Here is a 14,177-nt window from a genome sequence, read left to right as displayed (position 1 = left end):
TTTTACTGTTAGAAACTGCAGGAACTTCAAAACGGCACTAGGAAACAGTCTAAGAGAACCAGAGTAAAATTTCCCTGCAACCCGTTCCCCTTCGTGTCTAGATAACGAACGTCTCCCCACATGCTCAGTTTCTGAGAGATAAGTGTTCTGTGAAAGCTTTCTTTCACATAGATTGTAGGGAACACAAAGTTTCTCTTCAGTTGCAATCTCCTCCATACATATACATGGGAGGTACTAGCTCCAACCCGGTTTTTACAGTGAAAACTGCAGGAACTTCAAACCGGCACTAGGAACAGACTGAGAAACCAGAGTAAAAGTTTTCTCCTGCAACGCGTTCCCTTGGTGCTAGATGAACGAACGTCTCTCCACATGATCATTTCTGAGATAAAGTGTGTGAAAGCCGTCCTTCACCTAGCTTGTTGGGAACACAAGATTCTTTACAGTTGCAAATTCCACTCCATACTTATATATGGGGATGTACAAGCTGCAACTCGGTTTTACAGTGAAAACTGGAGGAACTTCAAACCGGCACTAGGAAACAGACTGAGAAACCAGAGTAAAATTTCTCCTGCAACCCTTTCCCTTGGTGGTAGATGAACGAACGTCTCTCCACATGCTCATTTCTGAGAGATAAGTGTGTGTTAAAGCTGTTCTTCTCCTAGCTTCTTGGGAACACAAAGTTTCTCTTCAGTTGCAAACTCCACTCCATACATATATGTGGGGAGGTACAAGCTCCAACACAATTTACAGTGAAAACTGCAGGAACTTCAAAACGCCAGTAGGAAACAGACTGAGAAACCAGAGAAAAATTTCCTCCTGCAACCCGTTCCATTTCTGACTGATGAACGAACATCTCTCCACATGCTCAATTTTGAGAGATCAGTGTGTTAAAGCCGTCCTTCACCTAGCTTGTTGGAACACAAGATCTTTTCAGTTGGAAATTCCACTCCATACATATATGGGGATGTACAAGCTCCAACTCAGTTTTAAAGTGAAAAATGCAGGAACTTCATAACGGCACTAGGAGACAGCCTGAGAAACCAGAGTAAATTTTTCTCCTGCAACCCGTTCCCTGTGCTAGATGAACGAACATCTCTCCACTTGCTGAAATCTGAGAGATAAGTTTTTGTGAAAGCCGTCCTTCACCTAGCTTGTTAGGAGCATATTGTTTCTTTTCAGCAGCAACACCAATCCTTACATATATGTGGGAGGTACCTGCTCAAACTCGGTTTTACAAGGAAAACTGCAGGAACATCAAAACGGCACTAGGAAACAGACTGAGAAACCAGAGTAAAAGTTTCTCTTGCAACCAGTTCCCATTGAGCTAGATGAAAGAACGTCTCTCACATGCTCATTTCTGAGATATAATTGTGTGTGAAAGCCTTCCTTCACCTTGCTTTTTGGAATACAAAGTTTCTTTCACTTGCAAACTCCAATCCATATATATATATGGGGAGGTACTAGCTCAACACAGTTTTACAATGTAAACTGCAATAACTTCAAACCGGCACAAGGAAACAGTCTGAGAAACCTGAGTAAAATTTCCCCTGCAACCCGTTCCCGTGGTGCTAGGTGAACGAACGTCTCTCCAAATGCTCAGTTCTGAGAGATAAGTGTGTGTGAAAGCCGTCTATCACAGTGCCTTTTGGGAACACAAAGTTTCTTTTCAGTTGCAAACTCCACTCCATACATATATGGGGAGTTACTAGCTCCAACTCTGTTTTACTGGGAAAACTGCAGGAACTTCAAACCGCTACTAGGAAACAGACTGAGAATCCAGTGTAAAGTTTTTCCTGCAAACCGTTCCCTTGGTGCTAGATGAACGATCGTCTCTCCACATGCTCAGTTGTGAGAGATAAGTGTGTGTGAAAGCCGTCCTTCACCTATCTTGTTGGGAACATAAAGTTTCTTTTCAGTTGCAAACCCCACTCCATACATTATATGGGGACTAGCTCCAACTAGGTTTTACAGTGAAAATGCAGGAACTTCAAACCGGCATTAGGAAACAGACATAGAAACCAGAGTGAAAGTTTTCCTGCAAGCCGTTCCCTTGGTGCTAGATGAACGAACGTCTCTCCACATGCTCAGTTCTGAGAGATAAGTGTGTGTGAAAGCCGTCCTTCACCATGCTTGTTGGGAACACAATGTTTGTTTTAAGTTGCAAACTCCACTCCATACTTATATATGGGGAGGTACTAGCTCCAAATTTTTTTACAGTGAAAACTGCAGGAACTCAAAACGGCACAGGAAAAAGACTGAGAACCAGAGTAAACGTTTCTCCTGCCAACCGTTCCCTCTTGCTAGATGAACGAACGTCTCTCCACATGCTAAGTTCTGAGAGTAAGTGTGTTTGAAAGCCGTCCTTCATCTAGCTTGTTGGGAACACAAAGTTTCTTGTCAGTTGCAAACACACTCCATACATATATATGGGGGCGTACTAGCTCCAACTCAGCTTTACAGTGAAAACTGCAGGAACTTCAAACCGGGCAGGACTAGGAAACAGACTGAGAAACAAGAGAAATACTTTCTCCTGCAACCCCGTTCCCTTGTGCTATATGAAAGACGTCTCTCCACATGCTCAGTTCTGAGAGATAAGTGTGTGTGAAAGCCGTCCTTCACCTAGCTTGTTGGGAACACAATGTTTCTTTTCAATTTCAAACTCAAATGTGTTCATATATATGGGGAGGTTCTAGCTCCAAGTCGGTTTTCCGTGAAAACTGCAGGAACTTCAATTCGGCCCTAGGAAACAGACTGAGAAACCAGAGTACAAGTTTCTCCTGCAACACGTTCCCTTCGTGCTAGGTGAACGAAAGTCACTCCACATGCTCAATTCTGGGAGATAAGGTTATGTGAAAGCCGTCCTTCACCTAAGCTTGTTGGGAACACAAAGTTTCTTATCAGTGCAAACTCCACTCATTCATATATAAGGGGAGGTACAAGCTCCGACTCGGTTTTACAGTATAAACTGCAGAACTTCAAACAGGCACTAGGAAACAGACTGAGAAACCAGAGTAAAAGTTTCTCCTGCAACCCGTTCCCTTCGTGATAGATGAACAAACGTCTCTCCACATGCTCAGTTCTGAGAGATAAGTGTGTGTGAAAGCCTTACTTCACCTAGCTTTTTGGGAACACCAAGTTTCTCTACAGTTGCAAACTCCACTCCATACATATATATAGGGAGGTACTAGCTCCAACTCGATTTTACAGTGAAAACTGCAGGAACTTCAAACCGGCACTTGGAAACAGTCTGAGAAACCAGAATAAAAATTTCTCCTGCAACCCGTTCCCTTGGTGCTAGATGAAAGAACGTCTCTCCACATGCTCACTTCTGGGATAGAAGGGTGTGTGAAAGTCGTCCTTCACCTAGCTTCTTGGGAACAGAAAGTATCTTTTCAGTTGCCAACTGCACTCCATACATATATATGGGGAGGTACAAGCTCCAACTCGGTTTTACAGTGAAATCTGCAGGAACTTCTGACCTGCACTAAGAAACACACTGAGAAACCAGTGTAAAATTTCGTATTGCAACCCGTTCCCCTGGTTCTAGATGAACGAACGTCTCTCCACATGCTAAGATCTAAGAGATAAGTGTGTGTGAAAGCCGTCCTTCACCTTGCTAGTTGGGAAAACAAAGTTTTTTTAAGTTGCAAACTCAACTCCATACATATATTTGGAGGTACTAGCTCCAACTCGGGTTTACAGTGATAACTTCAGGAACATCAAACCAGCACTCGGAAACAGACTGAGAAACCAGAGTAAAAGTTTCTCCTGCAAACCGTTCCCTTGGGGCTAGATGAACGAACGTTTCTCCACATGCTCAGTTCTGAGAGATAAGTGTGTGTGAAAGCCGTCCTTCATTTTGCTTGTTGGGAACACACAGTTTCTTTACAGTTGCAAACTCCATTCCATACAAATTTTTGGGGAGTTTCTAACTCCAACTCGGTTTTACAGTGAAAACTGCAGTAACTTCAAAGCGGCACTAGGAATCATACTGAGAATCAAGAATAAAAGTTTCTGCTGCAACCCGTTCCCTTGGTGCTAGGTGAACGAACGTCTCTCCACATTCTCAGTTCTGAGAGATAAATGTGTGTGAAAGCCGTCCTTCACATAGCTTGTTGGGAACACAAAGTTTCTTTTCAGTTGCAAACTCCACTCCATACATTTATATGGGGAGGTACTAAGTCCAAATCTGTTTTACAGTGAAAACTGCAGGAACTTCATAACGGCACTAGGAAACAGACTGAGAAACCAGAGTAAAAGTTTCTCCTGCAACCCGTTCCATTTGTGCTTGATGAACGAAAATCTCTCCACATGATCCGTTCTGAGAGATAATTGTGTGTGAAAGCCGGCCTTCACCTTTCTTGTTGGGAACACAAAGTTTCTTTTCACTTGCAAACTCCAATCCATACATATAGATTGGGAGGTACTAGCTAAAATTCGGTTTTACAGTGAAACTGCAGGAACGTCAAAACCGGCACTAGGAAACAGACTGAGAAACCAGAGTTAAAGTTTCTCCTGCAATCCGTTCCCTTGGTGCTAGATGAACGAACGTCTCTCCACATGCTAAGTTCTGAGAGATAAGTATTTGTGAAAGCCGTCCTTCACCTTGCTTGTTGGGAACACAAAGTTTCTTTTCACTTGAAAACTTCACTCCATACATATATATGGGGAGGTACTAGCTCTAACTCGTGTTTACAGTGAAAACTGCAGGAACTTCAAATCTGCATTAGGAAAAAGACTGAGAAACCAGAGTAAATGTTTCCCCTGGAACCCGTTCCCTTTGTGCTATTTGAACGAACGTCTCTCCAATTGCTCATTTCTGAGAGAAAAGTGTGTGTTAAAGCCGTCCTTCATCTTTCTTGTTGGGAACACAATGATTTTTTTCAGTTGAAAACTCCACTCCATACATATGTATGGGGAGGTACTTGCTCCAAATCGGTTTTAGAGTGAAAACTGCAGGAAACTCAAACCGGCATTAGGAATCAGCCTGAGAACCCAGAGTAAAAGTTGCTCCTGCAAACCGTTACCTTGGTGCTAGGTGAACGAACGTCTCAGCACATGCTCAGTTCTGAGAGATATGTGTGTGTGAAAGCCTTCCTTCACCTAACTTGTTGGGAACACAAAGTTTCTTTTCAGATGCAAACTCCTCTCCATACATATATATGGGTTGGTACAAGCTCCAAAACGGTTTTACAGTGAAAACTGCAGGAACTTCAAACTGACACTAGGAAACAGACTGAGAAACTAGAGTAAAAGTTTCTCCTGCAACCCGTTCCCTTGGTGCTAGATGAACGAACGTCTCTCCACATGCTCAGTTCTGAGAGAAAATTGTGTCGGAATGCAGGACTTCACCTATCTTGTTGGGAATATAAAGTTTCTTTTCAGTTGCAAACTCCTCTCCATACATATATATGGGTTGGTACAAGCTCCTACACGGTTTTACATAGAAATCTGCAGGAAATTCAAACCGACACTAGGAAACAGAATGAGAAACTAGAGTATAATTTCTCCTGCAACCCGTTCTCTTGGTGCTAGATGAACGAACGTCTCTCCACATGCTCAGTTCTGAGAGAAAACTGTGTGTGAAAGCCGGCCTTCACCTAGCTTGTTGGGAACATAAAGCTTCTTTTGTGTTGAAAACACCACTACATATATATATATGGGGAAGTACTAGCTCCTACACGGTTTTACAGTGAAAACTGCAGGAACTTCAAACCGGCACTAGGAAACAGACTGAGAAACCAGAGTAAAAGTTTCTCCTGCAACCCGTTCCCTTGGTTCTAGATGAAAGAACGTCTCTACACATGCCCAGTTCTGAGAGATAAATATGTGTGAAAGCCGTCCTTCACCTAGCTTGTTGGGAACACAAAGTTTCTTTTCAACTGTAAACTCCACTCCATACATTTATATGGGGAGGTACTAGGTCCAAATCGGTTTTACTGTGAAAATTGCAGGAAATTCATATAGGCACTAGGAAACAGACTGAGAAACCAGAGTAAAAGTTTCTCCTGCAACCCGTTCCATTTGTGCAAGATGAACGAACTTCTCTCCACATGATCAGTTCTGAGACATAATTGTGTGTGAAAGCCGTCCTTCAACATGCTTGTTGGGAACACAAAGTTTCTTTTCAATTGCAACCTCCACTCCATACATATATATTGGGAGGTACTAGCTAAAATTCGGTTTTACAGTGAAAAATTCAGGAACGTCAAACCGGCACTAGGAAACAGACTGAGAAAGCAGAGTAAAAGTTTCACCTGCAACCCGTTCCCTTGGTGCTAGATGAACGAAAGTCTCTCCACATGCTCAGATCTTAGAAATAAGTGTGTGTGAAAGCCGTCCTTCACCAAGTTTTTGGGAACACATAGTTCCTTTTCAGTTGCAAACCTTACTCCATACATATATATGTGGAGGTACTAGCTCCAACTGTGTTTACAGTGAAAACTGCAGGAACTTCAAACCAGCACAAGGAAACAGACTGAGAAACCAGAGTAAAAGTTTCTCCTGCAACCCGTTACTTTATGCTATTTGAACGAAAGGCTCTCCACATGCTCATTTCTGAGATATAAGTGTATGTGAAAGCCGTACTTCACATTGCTTGTTGGGAACACAATGATTATTTTCAAGTGGAAACTCCACTCCATACATATGTATGGGGAGGTTCTAGCTCCAACTCGGTTTTAAAGTGAAAACGGCAGGAAATTCAAACCGGCACTAGGAAACAGACTGAGAAACCAGAGTAAAAGTTTCTCCTGCAACCCGTTCCATTGGTGCTTGATGAACGAACGTCCCTCCACATGCTCAGTTTTGAGAAATAATTGTGTGTGAAAGCCGTCCTTCCCAAGCTTGTTGGGAACACAAAAATTCTTTTCACTTGCAAACTATACTCCATAGATATATATGGGGAGGTACTAGCTCCAACTCGGTTTTACAGTGAAAACTGCAGGAACTTCAAACCAGCACTAGGAAACAGACTGAGAAACCAGAGTAAAATTTTCTCCTGCAACCGGTTCCCTTGGTGCTAGATGAACGAACGTATCTCCACATGCTCAGTTCTGAGAGATAAGTGTGTGTGAAAGCCGTCCTTCACCAAGTTTGTTGGGAACACAAAGTTTCTTTTCTCTTGCAAACACCATTCCATACATATATATGGGGAGGTACTAGCTCCAAATCTGTTTTACAGGGTAAATTGCAGGAACTTCAAACCGGCACTAGGAAACAGACTGAGAATCCAGAGTAAAAGTTTCAACTGCAACCCGTTCCCTTGGAGCTAGATGAACGAAGGTCTCTCCACATGCTCAGTTCTGAGAGATATGTGTGTGTGAAAGCCGTCCTTCACAAAGCTTGTTGGGAACACAAAGTTTCTTTTCAGTTGCAAACTCCTCTCCATACATATATATTGGAAGGTACTAGCTAAAATTCGATTTTACAATGAAAACTGCAGGAACTTCAAACCGGCACTAGGAAACAGACTGAGAAACAAGAGGAATAATTTCCTCCTGCAATCCATTCCCTTTGTGATTGATGAACCAACACTTCTCCACATGCTCAGTTTTGAGATATAAGTGTGTTAAAGCCGTCCTTCACCTTGCTTGTTGGGAACACAATGTTTGATTTTAAGTTGCAAACTCCACTCAATACTTATATATGGGGAGGAACAAGCTCCAAATTGTTTTTACAGTGAAAACTGCAGGAACTTCAAAACGGCACTAGGAAAAAGACTGAGAAACCAGAGTAAAAGTTTCTCCTGCCAACCGTTCCCTTCGTGCTAGATGAACGAACGTCTCTCCACATGCTCAGTTCTGAGAGATAATTGTGTGTGAAAGCCGTCCTTCATCTAGCTTGTTGGGAACACAAAGTTTCTTTTCAGTTGCAAACACCACTCCATAAATATATATGGGGAGGTACTAGCTCCAACTTAGCTTTACAGTGAAAACTGGAGGAACTTCAAACCGGCACTAGGAAACAGACTGAGAAACCAGAGAAATACTTTCTCCTGCAACACGTTCCCTTTGTGCTATATGAAAGAACGTCTCTCCACATGCTCAGTTCTGAGAGATAAGTGTGTGTGAAAGCCGTCCTTCACCTAGCTTGTTGGGAACACAATGTTTCTTTTCAATTTCAAACTCAAATGTGTTCATATATATGGGGAGGTACTAGCTCCAAGTCTGTTTTACAGTGAAAAATGCAGGAACTTCAATTCGGCCCTAGGAAACAGACTGAGAAACCAGAGTACAAGTTTCTCCTGCAACACGTTCCCTTCGTGCTAGGTGAACGAACGTCACTCCACATGCTCAATTCTGGGAAATAAGGGTGTGTGAAAGCCGTCCTTCACCTAGCTTGTTGGGAACACAAAGTTTCTTATCAGTTGCAAACTCCACTCCATACATATATATGGGGAGGTACAAGCTCCGACTCGGTTTTACAGTGAAAACTGCAGGAACTTCAAACAGGCACTAGGAAACAGACTGAGAAACCAGAGTAAAAGTTTCTCCTGCAACCCGTTCCTTTCGTGATAGATGAACAAACGTCTCTCCACATGCTCAGTTCTGAGAGATAAGTGTTTGTGAAAGCCGTCCTTCACCAAGCTTGTTAGGAAAACAATGTTTCTTCTCAGAAGCTATCAACAATCCTTACATATATGTTGGGAGGTACTAGCTCCAACTCGGTTTTACATGTAAACTGCAGGAACTTCAACCCGGCACTAGGAAACAGACTGAGAATGCAGAGTAAAATTTCTCCTGCAACACGTTCCCCTCGTGCTAGATGAACGAACGTCTATCCACATGCTCAGTTCTGAGAGATAAGTGTGTGTGAACGCCATCCTTCACCTCTTTTGTTGGGAACACAAAGTTTCTTTTCAGTTGCAAACTCCACTACATACATATATATGGGGAGGTACTAGCTCCAAAACGACTTTACAGTGAAAACTGCAGGAACTTCAAACAGGCACTAGGAAACAGACTGAGAAACCAGAGTAATAATTTCTCTTTAAACCCGTTCCATTTTGCTAGATGAACGAAAGTCTATCCACATGCTAAGTTCTGAGAGAAAAGTGTGTGTGAAAGCCTTCCTTCACCTAGCTTGTTGGGAACACAAAGTTTCTTTTCAGTTGCAAACTGCACTCCTTACATATATATTGAGAGGTAATAGTTCCAACTAGGTTTTAGAGTGAAAAGTGCAGGAACTTCAAACTGGCACTAGGAAACAGACTGAGAAACCAGAGGAAAAATTTCCTTCTGCATCCGTTCCCTTTGTGATTGATGAACAAACATCTCTCCACATGCTCAGTTTTGAGATAGAAGTGTGTTAAAGCCGTCCTTCACCTAGCTTGTGTGGAACACAAGATTCTTTTCAGTTGCAAATTCCACTCCATACGTATATATGGTGATGTGCAAGCTCCAACTCGGTTTTACAGAGAAAACTGCAGGCACTTCATAACGGCACTAGAAAACAGACTGAAAAACCAGAGTAAAAGTTATTCCTGCAACCCGTTCCCTTGTTGCTAGATGAACGAACATCTCTCCATATGCTCAGTTCGGAGAGATAAGTGTGTGTGAACGCCGTCCTTCAACTACCTTGTTGGGAAAACAAAGTTTCTTTTCAGTTTAAGACTCCAATCCATACATATATATTGGGAGGTACTAGCTCCGACTCGGTTTTACTTTGAAATTTGCAGGAACTTCAAACCGGCACTAGGAAACAGACTGAGAACCCAGAGTAAATGTTTCTCCTGCAACCCGTTCCCTGGGTGTTAGGTGAACGAACGTCTCTCCACATGCTCACTTGTGGGAGATAAGGGTATGTGAAAGCCGTCCTTCACCTAGCTTGTTGGGAACACACAGTTTCTTTTCGGTTGCATACTTCTCTCCATATATATATATGTTGAGGTACTAGCTCCAACACTGTTTTACAGTGAAAAATGCAGGAACTTCAAACCGGCACTAGGAAACAGACTGAGCTACCAGAGTAAAAGTTTCCCCTGCAACCCATTCCCTTTGTGCTAGATGAACGAACTACTCTCCACTTGCGCAGTTCTTAGAGATAAGTGTTTGTGAAAGCCGTCCTTCAACTTGCTTGTTAGGAATACAATATTTCTTTTCAGCAGCAAACACCAATCCTTACATATATATGGGGAGGTACTAGGTCCAACTCGGTTTTACATTGAAATCTGCAGGAACTTCAAACCGGCACTAGGAAACAGACTGAGAACCCAGAGTAAATGTTACTCCTGCAACCCGTTCCCTTGGTGCTAGATGAACGAACGTCTCTCCACATGCTCATTTCTGAGAGATAATTGTGTGTGAAAGTCGTCCTTCACCTAGCTTCTTGGGAACACAAAGTTTCTCTACAGTTGCAAACTCCACTCCATACATATATATGGGGAGGTACAAGCTCCAACTCGGTTTTACAGTGAAAACTGCCGGAACTTCAAAACGCCACTTGGAAACAGACTGAGAAACCAGAGAAAAATTTCCTACTGCAACCCGTTCCCTTTGTGATTGAAGAACGAACATCTCTCCACTTGCTCAGTTTTGAGAGATAAGTGTGTTAAAGCCGTCCTTCACCTAGCTTGTTGGGAACACAAGATGGTTTTCAGTTGCAAATTCCACTCCATACATATATATGGGGATGTACAAGCTCCACCTCGGTTTTACAGTGAAAACTGCAGGAAATTCAAAACGGCACTAGGAAACAGCCTGAGAAACCAGAGTAAAAGTTCCTCCTGCAACCCATTCCATTTGTGCTAGGTGAACGAACAGGTATCCACATGCTCAGTTCTGAGGGATATGTGTGTGTGAAAGTCGTCCTTCACCTAGCTTGTTGGGAACACAAAGTTTCTTTTCAGTTGCAAACTCCACTTCATACATATTTTTGGGGAGGTACTAGCTCCAACTCGGTTTTACAGTGAAAACTGCAGGAACATCAAACCGACACTAGGAAACAGACTGAGAAACCAGAGTAAAAGTTTCTCTTGCAAACAGTTCCATTTGTGCTAGATGAAAGAACGTCTCTCAACATGCTCATTTCTGAGATATAATTGTGTGTGAATGCCTTCCTTCACCTTGCTTTTTGGGAACACAAAGTTACTTTTCACTTGCAAACTCCTCTTTATATATATATATGGGGAGGTACTAGCTCCAAAACAGTTTTACAATGTAAACTGCAGGAATTCAAACCGGCACTAGGAAACAGACTGAGAAACCAGATTAAATGTTTCCCCTGCAAACCTTTCCATTGGTGGTAGATGAACGAACGCCTCTCCACATGCTCATTTCTGAGAGATAAGTGTGTGTGAAAGCCGTTCTTCACCTAGCTTCTTGGGAACACAAAGTTTCTCTTCAGTTGCAAATTCCACTTCATACATATATGTGGGGAGGTACTACCTCCATCTCGGTTTTACAGTGAAATCTGCAGGAACTTCAAAACGCCACTAGGAAACAGACTGAGAAACCAGAGAAAAATTTCCTCCTGCAACCCGTTCCCTTTGTGATTGATGAACGAACAACTCTCCACATGCTCAATTTTGAGAGATAATTGTGTTAAAGCCGTCGTTCACCTAGCTTGTTGGGAACACAAGATTCTTTTCAGTTGCAAATTCCACTCCATACATATATATGGGGATGTACAAGCTCCAAATCGGTTTTACAGTGAAAACTGCAGGAACTTCATAACGGAACTAGGAAACAGCCTGAGAAACCAGAGTAAAAGTTTGTCTTGCAACCCGTTCCCTTCGTGATAGATGAACAAACGTCTCTCCACATGCTCAGTTCTGAGAGATATGTGTGTGTGAAAGCCGTCCTTCACCTAGCTTTTTGGGAACACAAAGTTTCTCTTCAGATGCAAACTCCAATCCATACATATATATAGGAAAGTACTAGCTCCAACTCTATTTTACAGTGAAAACTGCAGGAACTTCAAACCGGCACTAAGAAACAGACTGAGAAACCAGAGTAAAAGTATCTCCTGCTATCAGTTCCCTTAGAGCAAGGTGAACGAACGTCTTTCCACATGCTCAGTTCTGAGAGATAAGTGTGTTAAAGCAGTCCTTCACCCAGCTTTTGGGAACACAAGATTCTTTCAGTTGCAAATTCCACTCCATACGTATATATGGGGTTGAACAAGCTCCAACTCGCTTTTACAGTGAAAACTGCAGGAACTTCATAACGGCACTAGGAAACAGACTGAGAAACCAGAGTAAAAGTTAGTCCTGCAAACCGTTCCCATATAGATAAGTGAACGAACGTCTCTCCTCATGCTCTGTTCTGAGAGATAAGTGTGTTAAAGCCGTCCTTCACCTAGATTGTTGGGAACACAAGATTCTTTTCAGTTGCAAATTCCACTCCATACATATATAGGGGGAGGTATAGCTCCAACACTTTTTTACAGTGAAAATTGCAGGAAATTCAAATAGCCACTAGGAAACAGACTGAGAAACCAGAGTAAAAGTTCTCCTGCAAACACGTTCCCTTCGTGCTAGGTGAACGAACGTCACTCCACATGCTCAATTCTGGAGAGATAGGGTGTGTGAAAGCCGTCCTTCACCTAGCTTGTTGGAACACAAGTTTTCTTATCAGTTGCAACTCCACTCCATTCATATATATGGGGAGGTACAAGCTCCGACTCGGTTTTACAGTATAAACAGCAGGAACTTCAAAACAGGCACTAGGAACAACTGAGAAACCAGAGTAAAAGTTTCTCCTGCAACCCTTCCCTTCGTGATAGATGAACAAAACGTCTCTCCACATGCTCAGTTCTGAGAGATAAGTGTGTGTGAAAGCCTTACTTCACCTAGCTTTTTAGGAACACCAAGTTTCTCTTCAGTTGCAAACTTCCACTCCCTACATATATATAGGGAGGTACTAGCTCCAACTCGATTTTACAGTGAAAACTGCAGGAACTTCAAAACCGCACTAGGAAACAGACTGAGAAACCAGAGTGAAAGTAACTCCTGCAATCCGTTCCCTTAGAGCTAGTTGAACGAACGCCTCTCCACATGCCCAGTTCTGAGAGATAAGTGTGTGTAAACACCGTCTTTCAGCTAGCTTTTTGGGAACACAAAGTTTCTTTTCAGTTGCAAACTCTACTCCATACATATATATAGGGAGGTACTAGCCCCAACTCAGCTTTACAGTGAAAACTGCAGGAACTTCAAACCGGCACTAGGAAACAGACTGAGAAACCAGAGTAAAACTTTCTCCTGCAATCCGTTCCCTTTGTGCTAGATGAAAGAACGTCTCTCCACATGCTCAGGTCTGAGAGATAAGTGTGTGTGAAAGCCGTCATTCACCTAACTTGTTGGGAACACAATGTTTCTTTTCAGTTTCAAACTCAACTGTGTACATATATATGGGGAGGTACTAGCTCCAAATCGGTTTTACCGTGAAAAATGCAGGAACTTCAAACCGGACCTAGGAAACAGACTGAGAAACCAGAGAAAAAGTTTTCCCTGCAACCCGTTCCCTTTGTGCTAGATGAACGAATATCTCTCCACATGCTCAGTTCTGAGAGATATGTGTGTGTGAAAGCCGTACTTCACCTAGCTTGTTGGGAACACAAAGAATCTTTTCAGTTGCAAACACTTCTTCTTACATATATATGGGGATGTACTAGCTCCAACTCGGTTTTACAGTGATAACTGCAGGAACATCAAACCAGCACTAGGAAACATCCTGAGAAACCAGAGTAAAAGTTTCTCCTGCAAATTGTTCCCTTGGTGCTAGGCGAACGAACGTCTCTCCACATGTTCACGTCTGGGATAGAAGGGTGTGTGAAAGCCGTCCTTCATGTAGCTTGTTGGGAACACAAAGTTTCTTTTCAGTTGCATACTTCACTCCATATATATATATGTGGAGGTACTAGATCCAACTTTGTTTTACTGTGGAAACTGCAGGAACTTCAAACCGGCACTAGGAAACAGACTGAGAAACCAGAGTAAAAGTTTCCCTGCAACCCGTTCCCTTCGTGCTAGATGAACGAACGTCTCCCCACATGCTCAGTTCTGAGAGATAAGTGTCTGTGAAAGCTTTCTTTCACATAGCTTGTAGGGAACACAAAGTTTCTCTTCAGTTGCAATCTCCACTCCATACATATACATGGGGAGGTACTAGCTCCAACCCGGTTTTACAGTGAAAACTGCAGGAACTTCAAACCGGCACTAGGAAACAGACTGAGAA

Source organism: Camelus ferus, chromosome X (assembly GCF_009834535.1).
Source record: "Camelus ferus isolate YT-003-E chromosome X, BCGSAC_Cfer_1.0, whole genome shotgun sequence".
Taxonomy (NCBI): Eukaryota; Metazoa; Chordata; class Mammalia; order Artiodactyla; family Camelidae; genus Camelus; species Camelus ferus.
Note: the sequence above shows the minus strand (reverse complement) of the source record.